At 42.1% G+C, this 16911-nt stretch overlaps 1 pseudogene; it reads right to left on the bottom strand.

The window, feature by feature from the left end:
* Nucleotides 1–974: 974 nt before the first annotated feature.
* LOC103208510 overlaps nucleotides 975–16911 on the bottom strand; it is an 82899-nt pseudogene continuing 66962 nt past the window's right edge.

Genomic DNA, 16911 nt, shown 5'->3' with positions numbered 1-16911 from the left:
TAGAGAAGGACATCATGCTTGGTAAATTAGCGGGTCAGCAAGAAAAAGGAAATACCCTCAATGAGGTGGATTAACACAGGGGCTGTGACAATGAGCTTAAGCATAGCAATGATTGTGAGAATGGTACAGGACTGGGCAGTGTTTCATTCTGTTGTACATGGGGTTGCTTTGAGTCAAATAGACTCAACAGCACCTAACAACAATAACATTTATATTTATTATTGATATAATTAAAAGTTAATTAAAAACCAAATTCCTTGCATTTTCTTTTTAATTTGGACAATCCAGTAATATATTTTAAATGGGAGGTTTTAGAGTGAGAAATTGAAAAAACAAAAATGTTCTGTGTTTAGTGCTATGCAGACGGATGGTAACTAGATGGCAGTCAGAATGTCTGGCTGTGTGACCTGGAGGGAGTCAGTCCCCCTCTCTAGGTCTCTGCTGCTCCTCTGTAAGGTGAGGGGTTTGGACCTAGTCGATGGCTTTCTAACTGTAGTTCTTATTGCCCAAGTATTTCCCAGAGGAGCCTAGGGGGCAGGGTGTCTCTGCAAAGTGTGTGCACCAGTGTATGTATGTGTATGTGAGTGAGGGGACGGGTGGGGCAGGGAAGAGAAAGAAAAAGAGAGAGAGAATTCCTAAGATTCCACTTGGCTCAGGGTTTCTGAGCAGAAGGAAGTAGCAATAAGAGTTACCAGCTTAGATTTAAATCTTTGTGTGTGTGTGTGTGTGTGCATGTGTGTCTCAGGAGCAGACAGTGAAGAAGGATCCTAGCTGGGGTATTTCTGAACTCCTGGCTATATATACTATCCCACCATGTTGGGCTCAAGAGACACAGAATGCTGTTCCCAGTGTATTATACTGGGCAGAACAAACAGAGAGAGAAAGGCCACGGTGAACCCTTCTTAAGACAATGGGCTTGGATGCTGAGTTCCCGTAGCTCCCTGGCTGCCTTCCCTCGTGCTGGCCCCATTGTGTTAGAGGATGAGGCTGCCTCTCCTAGCTTTCAAGCTCCTGGGGGAGAAGTAGAGCTTCACTTCCAGAGGCAGACCATTGCTTTCTCCAAAACTGTCTCCATCCAGCTGTTAGAAAAGTGACCATTAAGTGAGAGAACTCATGTAAAAGTACTCCCAAGTCTATAAAATCTCTATAAAAATTAGGTATAAATTTCATCGTCATCATTTGGAGGCTCATCAATATTTGTGGAAAGTATACATTCTATGGCTTTTCCTTATAAAGGAGAAATGAAGTAGCCACAAAAATTTGCCTTGACATTACTGGAGACTGGGTTCAAATCCCAGCTTTACTGCTTGCTAAGTGGTGTGTGAGACCCTAGGTAATAATAATAAGAAGAATTGAGCACTTTGGAGGTTTGAACCCACTAGCAGCTCCATGGGAGAAAAGACCTGGTGAACTGCTCCCATAAAGAGTATAGCCTAGGAAACCCTATGGGGCAGTTCTAATCTGTCCTATAGGCTTGCTGATGTTATTACCTAAGGTCTGAAGAATTGAGCGCTTACCAAGCACAAACCTCTATTTTAAGTTCCATTATCTTATTTAAGTTCTATCATCTTATTTAATTCTTTGAATGGTACTTTGAGATAGGTCTTAAACTAAGGCTTAGAGAAACTAGGAAACTTACTTAGATTCACAGATTTTATAAATGGCAGAGCCAGGAATTGAACCCAGAGCTACATGATTGAAAAACATAGCCCTTAATGTTTCTAAAGGGTTCCCTAGCTGCTGAACTTGGGTTCTGCTCTGTGGTAGTTATGTGTCAACTTGTCTGGGCCATGTTTTTGAGTGGCTTGGCAGCTGGGTATAGTTATTCCCCATGATGAGATTAATCACCTCCATGATGGAATCTGCTGTGAGCAGATAAGTAATTGAAGGGGAGTTACCTTTGGGGTAGGAGCTCTGCTAATATAGTGCTTAAGGCATTTGACTGTTAATCAGAAGGTTGGTGGTTCAAACCTACCAGCCACTCCTCGGAAGGAAGGTTGGGCAATCTACTTCTTTGGTGATACTGCCTCAGAAACCCAAGGAGGGGTTGCTATGAGTCAGATATGACTCAAGGGCAGTGGGTTTAGTTTTTTTTTTTTTTTTACCTTAGGGGTGTGCCCTGCTTCCAGTATATATGGAAAAGCTTTGGGAAAGGTCTCTAGCTTTTTGGCACATTTTGGATCCTGCATTTGGCCAAGTCTTCATCTTTAGTTCCTGGACTTGAGCCAGTGGCCAGCCATTTTACCTGGTGATCTTAGGTCCATCAACCTCAGCAGCCAGTAGCTGCATGACTCAGAAGAAGCCTCTAGCTCCAGTGGGCCTAGAACAAGAGGCAGAGCTGAAGCCCAATGTTGACGGACTTCACTGAGCCCTTAGAACCAGCACTCTGATTTAGAATTAAACTGTAAGAGAAGAAATCCCTGTTTGTAAAGCAATCCACTTGTGATATGTCTGTTATAGAAGCACTAGGGAACTAAGACATGCCTGTTTTGCAAGTGATCATGGGGCTCAACTGAGCCAATTACAATGACCTGTTCTTGATCCAGAACCTGGAATAGACATTTAAAGGTTGGTGGGACAGAGGGAACAAGTGTTCTGGGCCTGGAGGAGAGCAGAGGGAGATCTCTTATGAGTGATACTAGAGCAAACAAGTGTCCTTCGATTTCTGTGGTAGGGTCACCTCAGAATGGGTAGGTGGGATTAAGTCCCTCCTCATCCCCCAAGATTTTGCATGAGGGTTTTCTTTATCTTTCTTTCTTCTTTTTTTTTCTGGTCATCTTCACAATGAAATTCCTCTTTCTTTTCCCCAAATACTCCATTAGCTGCTCTGTCAGCAGGATGGTATACATATATACATGTGCAGGTGAAGTTATGAATTTTGCTGTGTTCTGCTCTAGCTGTGGCCTCTGCTCCCAGTGGGACTATCTCTTCTCATTCATTCATTGCTCCTCTCAGAAGTGGCAGGCTCCTCTACTTTGTTGCCAGGCAACCAAAACAGCACCTGCATCAGGAGGTGAACAAACCAATCAGGACACTTGGAGGAGGAGCTTTACCTGGTTGACCTCCAAGATGGAAAGAGGGCTCTTTAAGTAGATCCAGGACTGTGGCTTCGGGGAATCAGCATCATAACTGGAAGGAGGAACTCAGCATGTCAGAAACCCCTCATTTTATAGATGCTAAAGTGGAAGCCTGGTTGAGGGTGATGCCTCCAAGTCATAAAGCATCTTTGAGGCAGAGCCAGGAGGCTCACTCAGATCTCCTGATTCCTAACCTAGAGACCTACCCCTTATACCTCACTGCTATTATATTAACTATTATGCACTGGGCACCATCTATGTGTCAGGCTCTCTGCTCAATAGTGTCAAGATGCAGAAAGGATTTTGACACCATCCATCATTTCAATTATGTCAACACTGTTTAGTGAGCACCCATAATTGAGGCAATATAGCCCAGTGGTTAAAGGCATAGGCCTTACTATCAGACAATGAGGGAACAAATTTCAGCTGCTGCATTTATGATTAGTGAGGGGTACAGGCTATTAACCTCTCTGTTCTTCAACTTTTCTCAAGATAATGGCAAAGATGAGAAGAAAGGAATATCTTATTGTGTCATTATAGCAGAAAGGAGAGTTCAATAATTGTTGGTCATCCTTGGTAATATCTGGGGCTGCAATGCTTGGGCTCTGGAACCAGTCTATTCACCGCATGGTAATTTTCACGTTGCTTAAAATGTCTATGCTTTAGTTGGCTCATCTGTGAAATGGGGATAATAATAGAATCTCCTAGACTCATTGTGCAGCTGAAACAATTTAATATATGTAAATTGAGTAGAATTGTTTCTGCCACATAGTGCTCTGTAAAGTTTAGCTACTATGATTCATCAATGAATATTTATTGAGTGTTTAATAGGCACCAGGCCCTGTCCTAGAAGAATAAAATAGGCAAGGCTCTCAGCCTTCATAAAATTATGTTTATTATTATATCCCTAATAAAGTCTGTCTTTGGAAGGAATACTGGGCAATCTACTTCCGTAGAGTTACTGCCTTGGAAACCCAAAGAGGGGTCGCTATGAGTTGGAACTGACTCAATGGCAATGAGTTTGTTTTTTTAAATCTGTCTACATCTCAATTCCTGGAACTAGATTAATGGCACCTTAAAAGAAGGGGCTCTGAGTGGTACACACAGTTTGCCCTGGACTGCTAATCTAAATATTGATGGTTCAAACCCACCCAGTGGTGCCATAGAGGAAAGGCCTGGTTATCTGCTTCTGTAAAGATTATAGCTAAAAATACCCTATGCAGCAGTTCTACTCTGTAACACATAGGGATACCATGAGTTGGAGTTGACTTGATGCAACAGGTTTTGGGATATGTATTTTGCTCATGGTTGTATTATCTGTAGCTAACAAATAGTACATATTCAGCAAATATTTGTTTAATGAATGCCAGGCACTGCACTAGATATAGGACAGTGGTTCTCAATTAGGGACGATTTTGTCCCTTCCTGTTTTTTACCTAGCATGATGTTCTTGTCTAGGGACTGGTCCCTCTTGATAACATGTCTAAAATTCATGAGATGAAGTCTCACCATCCTTGCTTCTAAGGAGCATTCTGGTTGTACTTCTTCCAAGACAACTTGTTTATTCTTCTGGTTGTTGTTGTTAGGTGCTGTTGAGTTGACTCTGACTCATAGTGACCCTATGTACAACAGAACAAAACACTATCTAGTCATGCACCATCCTCACAATCCTGAGCCCATCGCTGCAGCCACTGTGTCTATCCATTTTGTTGAGGGTCTTCCCCCTTTTTTGCTGACCCTCCGCTTTACCAAGCATGATATTCTTTTCCAGAGAATGGTCCCTTCTGACAACATGATCAAAGTAGGTGAGATGAAGTCTGGCCATTCTTGCTTCCAAGTAGCATTCTGGCTGCACTTCTTCCAGGACAGATTTGTTAGTTCTTTGTTAATCTATGGTACTTTCACTATTCTTCACCCACACCACAACTCAAGAGCATCAACTCTCTTTAGTTTTCCTTATTCATTGTCCAGCTCTCACATGCATATAAAGCTATTGAAAATACCATGGCTTGGGTTAGATGCACCTTAGTCTTCAAAGAGACATCTTTGCTCTTCAGGACTTTAAAAAGGACTTTTGCAGCAGATTTGCCCAGTGCAATACATTGTCCGATGTCTTAACTGCTACTTCCATTGATGTTGATTGTAGAACCAAGTCATATGAAATCTTTGGCAATTTCAATCTTTTCTTCATTTTTGTGTTGCTGCTTATTGGTCCAGTTGTGAGGATTTTCATTTTCTTTATGTTGAGGTGTAATCCATACTACAGACTGTAGTCTTTAATCTTCATCAGTTAGTGTTTGAAGTCATCATCAGTTTCAGCAAGCAAGGTTGTGTCATCTTCATGTCATAGGTTGTTAATGAGTCTTCCTCCAATCCTGATGCCACATTCTTCTGGTAGTCCATGATACAGTCAATATTTTTCACCAACATCATAATTTAAAGCCATCAATTTGTCTTTAGTCTTCTTTATTTATTGAGAATACCAGAAGGATGTTAACCTGTTTAATTGATTATGCAAAGGCATTCAACTGTGTAGATAACAAATTATGGGTAACATTGGGAAGAATGGGAATTTCAGAAAAGTTAATTGTGCTTTTGAGAAATGTGTGCACAAAGCAAGAGGCAGTCATTGGAACAGCATGAGAGGATACTGCATGGTTTAAAATCAGGAAAGGTGTGTGTCAAGATTGTATCCTTCCATCATGCTTACTCAGTTTGTATGCTGAGCAAATAATCTGAGAATCTGGACTATATGGAAAAGAACATAGCATCAGGATTGGAGGAAGACTTTTTAACAACCTGCAATATGTTGGTGACACAACCTTGATTGCTGAAAGTGAAGAGGACGTGAAGGACTTAAACTGATGAAAATCAAAGACTACAGTCTTTATCATGGATTATACCACAGTATCAGAAAACAAAATCCTCACATCTGGACCAATAAGCAATATTATGATAAACGGAGAAAAGATTGAAGTTGTTAAGGATTTTATTTTACTTGGATCTGCAATCAACACCCATGGAAGCAGCAGTCAAGAAATCAGACAGCATAATGCACTGGGCAAATCTGCTGCAAAAAACCTCTTTAAAGTGATAAAGAGGAAAGATGTCACTTTGAAGACTAAGGTGCCCCTGATTTAAGCTATGGTGTTTTTAATTGCCTTATATGCATACTAAGCTGTCCCTCTAGAGACTTTGGGAAATGTTTTTAGACATCTGTGGTTCTTACAATGGGACAGGGAGTAGGCAGTACTACTGGGATTTAGTGTGTAGAGGCCAAGTGTTTTATTTACTCAGTGCTGCCATAACAGAAATACCACAAGTGAGTGGCTTTAAAGAACAGAAATTTATTTTCTCATAATTCTAAAGGCTAAAGGTCCAAATTAGGTTCTCTGTGATACCAATTCCTTCTGTAAACCTGTCTCCTAGTTTCTGGTGTCTGCAGGCATTCCTCGGGGTTCTTTGGTTTTCCCGAGTGTCCTATCTTCCCCTGTGCTGAATCTTCTCTTTTTACAGTTTAGAAGTGCTTAGGTTTAGGAGCCCCTCTACACTGGTATGACCACATGAACATAACAAAAGGAAGCCTCTGTTTCCAAATAGAGTCATATTTACAGGTACAGGGGTCAGGCTTTCAATATATATTTTGTTATTGTTGTTGTTACGTGCCGTCGAGTCGGACCTGACTCATAATTGTGTCCCTCTAAAATAATATAAATATATGTTTTAGAGGGACACAATTCAATCTATTAACACTAGGAGTGCTGTTAACATCCTATAATGCCCAAGACAACCTTTTGCTCTCCCCTACAAAATCAAAAAACAAACTCACTGGCATAGAGTGGATTCCGACTCATAGCAACCCCCACTGGCTTTCCAAGGCTATAAGTCTTTACAGAAGCAGACCATCTTTTTTCGATGGAACAGCTGAATCGTTTGAACCACTGACCTTTTGGTTAGAAGCCAAATGCCTTAATCACTATACCACCAGAGCTCTCCCTCCACAGGAATGATCTGGTCCAAATATCTGGTTCAGTAGTGTCCAGGCTGAGAATCCTGGTATTGGAGATCAGAGATAAGGCCTGGGGAAGACTCCTTGCCTCCAAGAGCTCATGGTTTAGTGGGACCATGATAACTAAGTACTGGGCAGAGACATGGAGAGCACAGTGAGAACATGGAGAACCAGCTCCTGAACAGACAAGACTTCTGTCAGAGGTGATGTCTGGGCTGACTCATCAAGGACACATATGAGTCCCCCAGGTAAATGCTGTGTGCACTGGGAGAGGTTGCAGGATGGGAGAGTGTGAGGGGGAGGGTGACAGCATGAGCAAAGGCTTGAAGGTAAGAAGCATTCAGTGTTGTTGAAGTGCAAGGCAGAGAGTGGGAAGCAGAGGCTTGGGCAGGAGACTGTGGGGTGAGGGATGGGAGAGGCATAATATAGAGCTTGGTCATTGTAAGGCTGGGTCGCCAATGCCGAGAGAAACCAGGACAGAGAAAGAGAAAAGGAGAGTTTATTTTTCAAGAGATGCAAGCATCAAAGCAGATGGGCTGACTTTGCGTTAGAGAGACCAACCAGCGATTGTCTGAGTTCGGGTCTTTTTTATCCTTCTCTCTGAACTTCTCATTTCTTTGTCTTGGGGTTTAAGGCATCATAGGGTTTAGTCAGCCAGGTTCCGCGATCGGCCCGTTCTTTCCTTTTGGTCAATTTGTTTCCTCCTTGTGGTCATGGTACCCCATAAGATAACTTTTTATAGGAGTCAGACAGTAGCATTAACTATTTTCATAAGTCTGATAGTCTGGAATTTTGGGGTCTTTTGGTAACATTCCAATTTAGCTGAATGTAAATTATTGTGAGGTTTGATTTTATTAACCTTTCAGTCATGATCTGGCTGGACAGAATTTCCCAAAGTCTGTTCTCTAACCTCTAATCCTTCAAGAGGTGTCAAAAAAGAGTCTTCAGTTAGTTGAAATGAGAAAGTGCTGAATACTAACTCCACCTCCCATCCCTACCTATTGGAGATTTACAAAGCTTGCCAAAGTATGATTGATATCATACAGTGTCTGACAAAGCTTGCATTAAAAAACTTGATTCCTTTTACTTAATTTATCCCAAAGCCTTCCAAAGTTGTTTGACTGTGGATTCAGTAGGCAATAGATACATATAAAAAACCCATGTCTTATTGCTGTACCTTAATGACCCCTTGGCTGTCTCTGCCACTAGACTCTGAACCCCTAGATGTAGTGACCACATTTATTAATCCTGGCACACAGTAGGCATTTGCTACTCCTTTTTTTTTTGAGTGGATGAATTTTTTTTTTCAGGCATGGGCTAGACACTGAGGCTCAGCAAACACATGTAGTCCCTGTTCTCATGCACTTAGCAGAATAGTGGGTGCATACTAGGCACTTTATACTTATTTATGGCCTAACTAAACAACTAGCATTAAATAAGACAGACAGTTGCACGAATCAGATATGGGGGGGGGGTGCTTGGGAATCTGTATTTTAAATTAATTCCTTGGCATCTTCTAATGTCCAGGGGAGCTCTGGTGGCATAGTGCATAAGGCACTTGACTGCTAACCATAAGGTTAGCAGTTCAAACCCACCAGCTGCTCCATGGAAGGAAGACTGGGTGATCTACTTCTGTAAAGATTTACAGCCTCAGAAAGCCAACGGGGGTTGCTGTGAGTCAGAAATGACTATGGCAGTGAGTTTGGTTTTTTGTTTTTTAATGTCCAGGGGTCACACTGAGGAACACTCTTAAGCTCTCTTAAGATCTCCTTGAAAACATCTATTAAGGCTGTATATTTTTTCTTTAAGCTAGACTCTAACCAGTTGCCATGGAGTTGATTCAGACTCATGATGACCCCATGTGTTTCAGAGTAGAACTGTGCGCCATAGATTTTCAATGCCATTTTTTGTAAGTAGATTGCCAGACCTTTCTTCTGAGGACTCTCTGGGGGACTCGAACTACCAACCTTTCAGTTAGTAGCCCAGCATTTAACTATTGGCCACTCAGGGACTCCTTTAATGTAGACTATGTCCACCTTAAAGCTGTGTTTTGTTTTAAATACACAAGTTTTAAAACCAACCAATAAACATTGTCTTTTAAGAGGCTCCAGGAAACTCTTCTTCTGTTTGCCCTGGAGAGAATTTACTGTGGAAATGGAAAGAGTAAGTCCCTGTTGGCTAGTTTGTGGCAAGTAGAATAATTTCCTTGGTTGATTGATCAGGGAGAGAATAGTTGTAACTGACTAACAGGTAGTTCTGAAATTCCAATTTGTGGATAGACTTCACCAGAAAATCTGAGAAGCTCATGGAAAAATAGAGATGCCCAGGCACCACCTGAGATCTGATTTAGGGTATTTTGGTTCTCCTGTGCCACTCTAAAAGAAAATACCACAAATGGGTGGTTTTAATAAACAGGGATTTATTCTCTTACAGTTCTGGAGGTTAGAAGTCTGAGTGCAAAGTGACAGGCTCTAGGGGCTGGGTGAAAGTCCCTCAACCTTGGGCTTCAGCTCTGCCTATTGCTCTCGGCCTACTGGAGCTAGAAATGTTTCTTCACTCAGGCAGCTGCTGGCTGCTGAGGCTAATAAGTCCAAGGTCAATAAATAAAATGGCACAGTCCCAATATTACCAAACAACATAGCAGGCCACTAGGTCAAGTCCAGAGACTGGCAGGGGATATGGCAGGCTGCTAAACAAAGACTTGGCCACATGCAGGGTCCACCAAGCATGCCGAAAAGCTGCCGAGACCTGTCTCAAAATTTCTCCTTATACACTGGAAGCCGACACATCCCTAAGGCAGCTACTCAGCTGCTCTAGTAGAGTCCACCATGGTGTTGATTACCAGTCTCATCATGGGGAATAACTACACCCAGCTGCTCAGCCACTCAAAACCAGGCCCAGCGAAGTTGATATATAAGCTTAACTATCACACAGGATTTCCAAAGGTAAGTTACAGGAAAGTGTGTTTCTAAAAATAAGGTTTTGATCTATACAGGTTTCTGGTGCTATCCAAAAACAGAGTTCATCTGAAACCTTTCATAAGCCAAAATGGCATAAAGTGAAGAAGCAATTATCATTAATTAATATAAGAAAATTTACTTAAGCATTCCTAGACCCAAAGAATAATTTACCAAATCATACCACATAACACAAAAAGCCTAAAATGACACTAACATACAGTGTCACAGACATGGTTCAAAGCTATGGTGGCTTGATGCTGAGATGCTGAGTATAGTTCCCAGAGAAGGAACTTGGCGAGGCCACTCTCGCTGCTTGGAGTGCGAGCTGGCTGTTTAATAACTCGCTGCAAAGCAAATGCTGAATGCTCGTTTTGCTTTTCTCCTTTTTTTTGTAAAAGCTAAAACTAGTACCGTGGACTGCTAAAAGAACTAACAGGTCTGTCCTGGAGGAAGTTCAGCCGGAATGCTCCTCGGAGGCAAGAATGGCCAGACTTCGTCTCACATACTTTGGTCATGTTGTCAGAAGGGACCATTCCCTGGAGAAGGATGTCATGCTTGGTAAGGTGGAGGGTCAACAAAAGAGGGAAAGGCCCTCAATGAGATGGATTGACATGGTGGCAGTGGCGATGGGCTCAATCAAGTATAGCAAGGATCATGGAGATGGTGCAGGACTGGGTGGTGTTTTGTTCTGCTGTGCATAGGGTCGCTATGAGTTGGAGATGACTAGATGGCACCTAACAAAAACAACAACAAAACCTTTGAATTTCTTTCATTAGCAAGTTACTAATGTAGGTCTTTCATAAAAGCAAAATGGCATAAACTGAACTTTCAAAGAGTAGAGGATACCAGTAGTGAGTTTGGGTAGATGCTAGGCTACAGTATAGTAGATGATTGACTTATTTTCAGAGGCACACTCATTTTTTTCTCATTAAACTATGGGTTCAAACCAAGGATTGAATTGTGTCCTCCTCAAAAGTGTGTTGGAACCCTAACCCCCTATACCTAAGGATGTGCCATGTTTGGAAATAGGGTTTCTTTGTTTCAACGTCGGGTGTGTCCTAATGCTAATCACCTCTGAGAGTTATAAAAAATTCCTTTAGACACAGAAGCACCTGAACACTGCAGGGGGACAAATGCCAGGTTGTTACCCAAAAATGTGGGCCTGTGCCTGGAATGATGCAGAGCCAATTCAGTCACACCAAGAGAAGAGAGAAGAAAGAATTTAATTACTTATGCATAACTGGGGAACAGACAGACTTTCAGGTACTCCAAAAGTCCACTCACCTCCAGTGGAAAAATACAGAGTTAACACAGGTTGAGCTAAAGCTTATGATTACATATATACATCCCAGTTCCAAGGACCAGGACTTCATGAGAAGGAAAGAGAAACCCCTAAATTACGACCCATTTGACTGTGAGCCTTATCTCTTAGCTTCATAAGGCATTAACACCAGGTGGATTCTATCTTTCTCTCAAGGCTGACTTCTCTGGAATATCTCAAACTATAGTCTTGGTGTCTTTGGGTTTTGTGCCTCTGGGTCCAAGTACTTTCGGATTCTATTTTGTATATTAGGTATCAAGGTGAGAATTGCCCAAGGGACCAAGGAATGACATGGAATACCCATAGAATCAAGGAACACCTGGGACAACCAACAAGGAAGGAATTGACAAGGCCAAGACCGTAATTTGGACTTTTAGCTTCCAGAACTTCGAGGAATAAAGTTCTATCCTTTATAGCCACCCATTTGTGTTTATGTTACAGTTACACCAGGTAACTAAGATACCAGCTCTGACTCTTTCTGTCTCAACTGCATATCACAGCTCAGTTTCACCCACTCCAGCCCATAGTTTCTAGCATCAAGGTCCTTTCTTATCAACTCTTTGACCTAGTTCACATCAGCGAAGGCTGTCCACCAGTCCTGGCTGTCAAACACTGGTCCGTGAACCTCAGGGCTGGCCCCCATTCCAGATGCACCACCCCTAGTCCTCAACATAGACATTTCTGGGTCATGAAGAAGACCAGTTTTTCTGGCAGCCATCTCAAGGGATATACATTTCCTACCTATCAGCCACTCCTCGGAAGGAAGACTGGGTGATCTACTTCCGTAGAGATACCGCCTCAGAAACCTATGAAGAGGTTGCTATGAGTTGAAATCAACTTGATGGAAGTGAGTTTGTTTTGTTTTGTTTTGTTTTTGTGATCATTAGAGTTGGTAATTTCCCTGATGATTAGGACATCATTCAATTCTCTTCCAGTATAAACAGGTCATCTATTGACTGGCTTATTTTTCCCACATAGGACAGATGTAGAGGTGGAATACCTCCTATTTCTGCTCAGGAGAAGATTCACGGTTTGCTTTTATTCCTAGTGATGCATCTAAACTTTGTTCATGTTTTCTCATTTGTCTCCCCAACAACATTTTAATAAAATAAAATGGCTTGCATGTCCTAATCCATGTCTTCAGTGAGTAGGGCTGATGTTCAAAAGGTTGGTTTGCACTTATAAAACCCTGATTACTGTATCCTGAACCAGGCTCTGAATAAAATCATTCAAAAAGTCTAATCTAGCAATCAAAAGTAGTTTTAAAAGAATTTAAAACTCTTCCTGGATCTCTTGAGGAATGTTAAAGAAGGTCCATTTTATAGCTCAGACAACTTTCTAAAATCCTTCTTAATATTCCCTTCCATTCTCATTTACCCCGTGGGAAACTCCCGAATCTTCCCCACATGAAGTCTCCCTCCTCCAGACTCACCAACATCTGAAACTTGCAGCTTTGATTTTTATTTCCTCTTTCCCTTGGATCTGGAGTTCTGGGCCTATCTCTCTATTTATGTTCTTCATATACATCTGAATCTGCATCACAAAATCCTAGTAAGTGAAATCACTTAGTGATTCCACAAGTGAAACCACCAGTTTTCATTCCAGTCATTTATAACTCACGGCAACCTTGTGTGTCAGAGTACAACTGTGCTCCTTAGAGTTTTCAATGGCTTATTTTTCAGAAGGAAATCACCAGGCCTTTCTTCCAAGTCACCTGTGGGTGGGCACAAACATGAACCTTTTGATTAGTAGCCACTGCTTTATTGTTTGTGTTAAAAAGGACTCCAAGAAGTAGAATATCAGGCAAAAACTTCATTCATTGCTGACCAAGTTATAGACAAAAAATATACACATATATTTTTAAAATTGTGATTTGGGTGAAAATTTACAGAGCAAATTCACTTTCCATGCAGCAGTTCACACACACTTTGTCTCAAGATATTGACTACAATTTACCACAATGCAACAGCTCCCCTCCCACTTTGTCCCGACAGTCACCTCTTCCCTGTGTCCATCCCTCCATGCACTCCTGCCCCCTGAGCTGTCTCCCTGTGTATACACAGCCCTTCTTTCTTCCATGATTGATCTCTCCAAGGAGTGTATCTACCTCGGGTAAATGTTCAACTCATATGCCTATCTTTTGTTTGACTGGAAGCCACAGGTGTGGATTCAATTGCAAACCTGAAGGGCAGCTAGGGACCATAGTCTCAGTGGTTCCACCAGGCTCTATCAGACCAGCAAGCCTGGTTTCCCTCCCCCTTTTTTTCCCAAATGATTTTGAGTTTTGTTCCACATTGTTCTCCTTCTCTACCCAGGATCTCCTACATAGATTCCCCTCCCAGTGGTTGACAATGGTAGCAGGGCTCCATCTAGTTCTTCTGGTCTCATAGTTGTATAGGCTATGCATCGTATGGTGTACTAGTTGCTAGGACTAGTTTTTTTCCATGAATCTTTGGTTTTCTTCATTCTTCTTTGCTCTGGATGAGGAGAGACCCATCGTTGCATCTAGATGGCTGCTTGCAAGCTTTTAAGATCCCAGTAGCTACTCACCAAAGTAGGAGGTGGAACAATGTTTTGTCTAGTATGTTATGCCAATTGAGCTTGATGTCCCCTGTGACTATGGTCCTGAGCCCACAGATTCAACTACTTGCTCCCTTTTGGTAGCTGTCTGTGACCAAGAAGTGACTAACCTTATCCTTTGTCAATTCTACTATACACGAGGGAATTCTTACAGAACACACAAATACACTTGTAGAACCATTGTCTGCCAACCCTATACATGGTCTTGGGTACACTCCCCACTGCATAGACATACCTACTAGTTCAGCCTGTCCACCCATCTGTCCACCCATCTATCCACCTATATACCCATGTTTGCCTTTACTGACAATGCAGTACTGTATGTGCAAAAGGGTTCATCTTTGTTGTCTGCACCTCCTATGTACTTCTCTATGTCTTCCTCTTCCTCAGTGCCACCATGTTGATCACTCACATTTGGTACATTGCCCTTCTCTTCACCCAAATAAATACTTGTCTTACCTATCTAACAGTGTCCCTTGCCCTCCTCTCCCACCCCGGGTAACCAACAAAGACAATTTCCTTCCATATAGAAACCTTTCCTTGACTTTTACAATAATGGACTAATACAATATTTGTCCTTCTGTGATTGACCATTTCACTCAGCATAATGTCTTCCAAGTTCATCTGCATTATGCAGTGCTTTGCAGATTCTACATTATTCTTTAGGGTTGCATAGTATTGTCAGTGTGTGTATGTACCATAGTTTGGATATCCATTCCTCAGTTGATGGACACCTAGATTGTTTCCATTTTTTGCTATTGTAAATAGTGCTGCTATGACATGGGTGTGCATATGTCTGTTCTTGTCATGGCTCTCACTTCTTTAGGATGTATACCTAGTAATGGAATGACTGGGTCACAAAAAACATTTTTTCAATGGGATGGGTAGAGGATAATGGAACCTGGGGAAATATACATGACCATAAATCTCATCGCCTTCACACATGTTGATGTGGTACCATCTCTATCACAGAGCAGTCTGTCCTGCAACCCCCATTGTGATTGTATTCCTATAACCCTTGGGAGCTCTGGTAGCATAATGGCTAAGGCACTTGACTGCTAACCAGAAGGCTGGCGGTTCAAACCCACCAGCCACTCCTCGGAAGGAAGGTTGGGCAATCCTACTTCTGTAGTGATACTGCCTCGGAAACCCAAGGAGGGGTCGCTATGAGTGGGGGCTGACTCGACGGCAAAATAACAACAATAACAACAACATAGTGTGAGGGAAGGCATCCTGATCTCCTGTCTCTCCTAGCCAGAAGCTTCTTTCCTGGGCCTCTCTTCCCTCCTGCCCTAAGCTTTTCCAGGCCCATTTTCTGCTCCTGGTGATTCATGCTGTGTTTCTCTGGACTGATGCCAACAGGAAATCAGGGTGAGCTGGCTGAATCAGCTGAGACCGAGGTTGGCATTTTTAAATGTTAGCAACAGAACACATGGCTTTGCTTCATCTATCCTTTCCCACTCCTCTTTTCTTTTATAGCCAGGTTCTCCAGTTCTTTCACTGGAACTTCTTCATCCTCTCCTTCCCCCATAGAATCCACTCCTCATACATCATTGTAACTTAGAGTCAAATATCTTCAACGTGACATCCCCCCCCCCCCCATAATCATTGTAATAGCTTCCTAGGATGCTGTAACAAAACACCACAGCTGAAATTTATTGTCTCACAATTCTAGAGATTAGAAGTCTGAATTCAGGGCTTTGGCAGGGCCATGGTCTCCTATCTGTTTTGTGGGAAGTGTCTCCCTTGTCTTTTCTGGCTTCCAGTAGCCCCAGTTATTTCTCGGAGTTCCTTCCCTTATAGGTGTATCTTTACATTGTCCTCTTTCCCCTGTGTATAGTCTCTTTTATAAAGTGAGCACTCAGACTGGATTAGGGCCCATCCTATTCCGGGATGACCTCATGTTAACTTACCTAATAACATCTTCAAACAAGGTCATGTTGTTTCCAAACAAGGTCCCATTCACAGGTATAAGGAGTTAGGACTTTAACATATCGTTGTGGGGCCACAATCCAGTCCATAACAATTATGATCAAAATATGAGCCGTTATCTGAGCAAGGAATGGACTTAAGAAAAATGAATAATACTAGTAATAACAGAGGCATGGATACACACTAAGAAGATCTATAGAGGAGAAAGGATCCTCTCTTTAGTGTTCCATCTGCTTTAGACAAAGGGAACCTACCCCACGGACCTGCACAACCTTAGTAGCCCATCACTCCATATATCTAACACTTGTATGCTGTCAAGTTGATTCTGACTCATAGTGACCCTATAAGGTCATTATGAATCTCACATTTAGTGAACCCTTACTATGTGCTGAAGTCCCTGGGTGATGCAAACAGTGAACACTTTCAGCTGTTTGCTGAATGGTAGGAGGTTGAAGTCCATCCAGAAGTATCTTGGAAGAAAGGCCTGATGATCTGTTCTGAAAAATCAACCACTGAAAACCCTATGGAGCACAGTTCTACTCTAACACACATGGAGTGACCATGAGTCAGAGTCAACTTGGTGGCAATTGGTTTTTTATGTGCCAGATACTGTTGCATGTGCTTTACCTATTAACACTATTAACACTTTTCATTCTTAACAACATCCTCATTCACTGGGTACTACCATTATACTCATTTTACTGATGAAGACATCCAGGCTCAGAGAGATTAAGTAACTTGCTCAAAGTCACTCAGCTTAGGTGTGGTAGGCCCAGGATTTAAACCTCTACCAGCTGTAGGGGCTGCACCTTTAAGCACTATGCAACATTGCCTCTTTATCATCTAAGCCAAGTAGCTAATTGGATTCTTCACTAAGATACAGTGATACCGATTATTCCAATGAAAGAAATATATTTCTTTAGCCTAAAGAAATAAAGGCTCAGTTTTTGGCGGGGCAAGATGGCGGACTAGGCAGAAGGATTGCACAGACCCTCTTCAACAAAGAAAAGGGAAACCAATTAACACAGACAC

Source organism: Orycteropus afer, unplaced genomic scaffold (genome assembly GCF_000298275.1).
Source record: "Orycteropus afer afer isolate SDZICR_OR568_19922 unplaced genomic scaffold, OryAfe1.0 scaffold00446, whole genome shotgun sequence".
Taxonomy (NCBI): domain Eukaryota; kingdom Metazoa; phylum Chordata; class Mammalia; order Tubulidentata; family Orycteropodidae; genus Orycteropus; species Orycteropus afer.
This window is presented reverse-complemented; position numbering and strand designations above follow the sequence as displayed.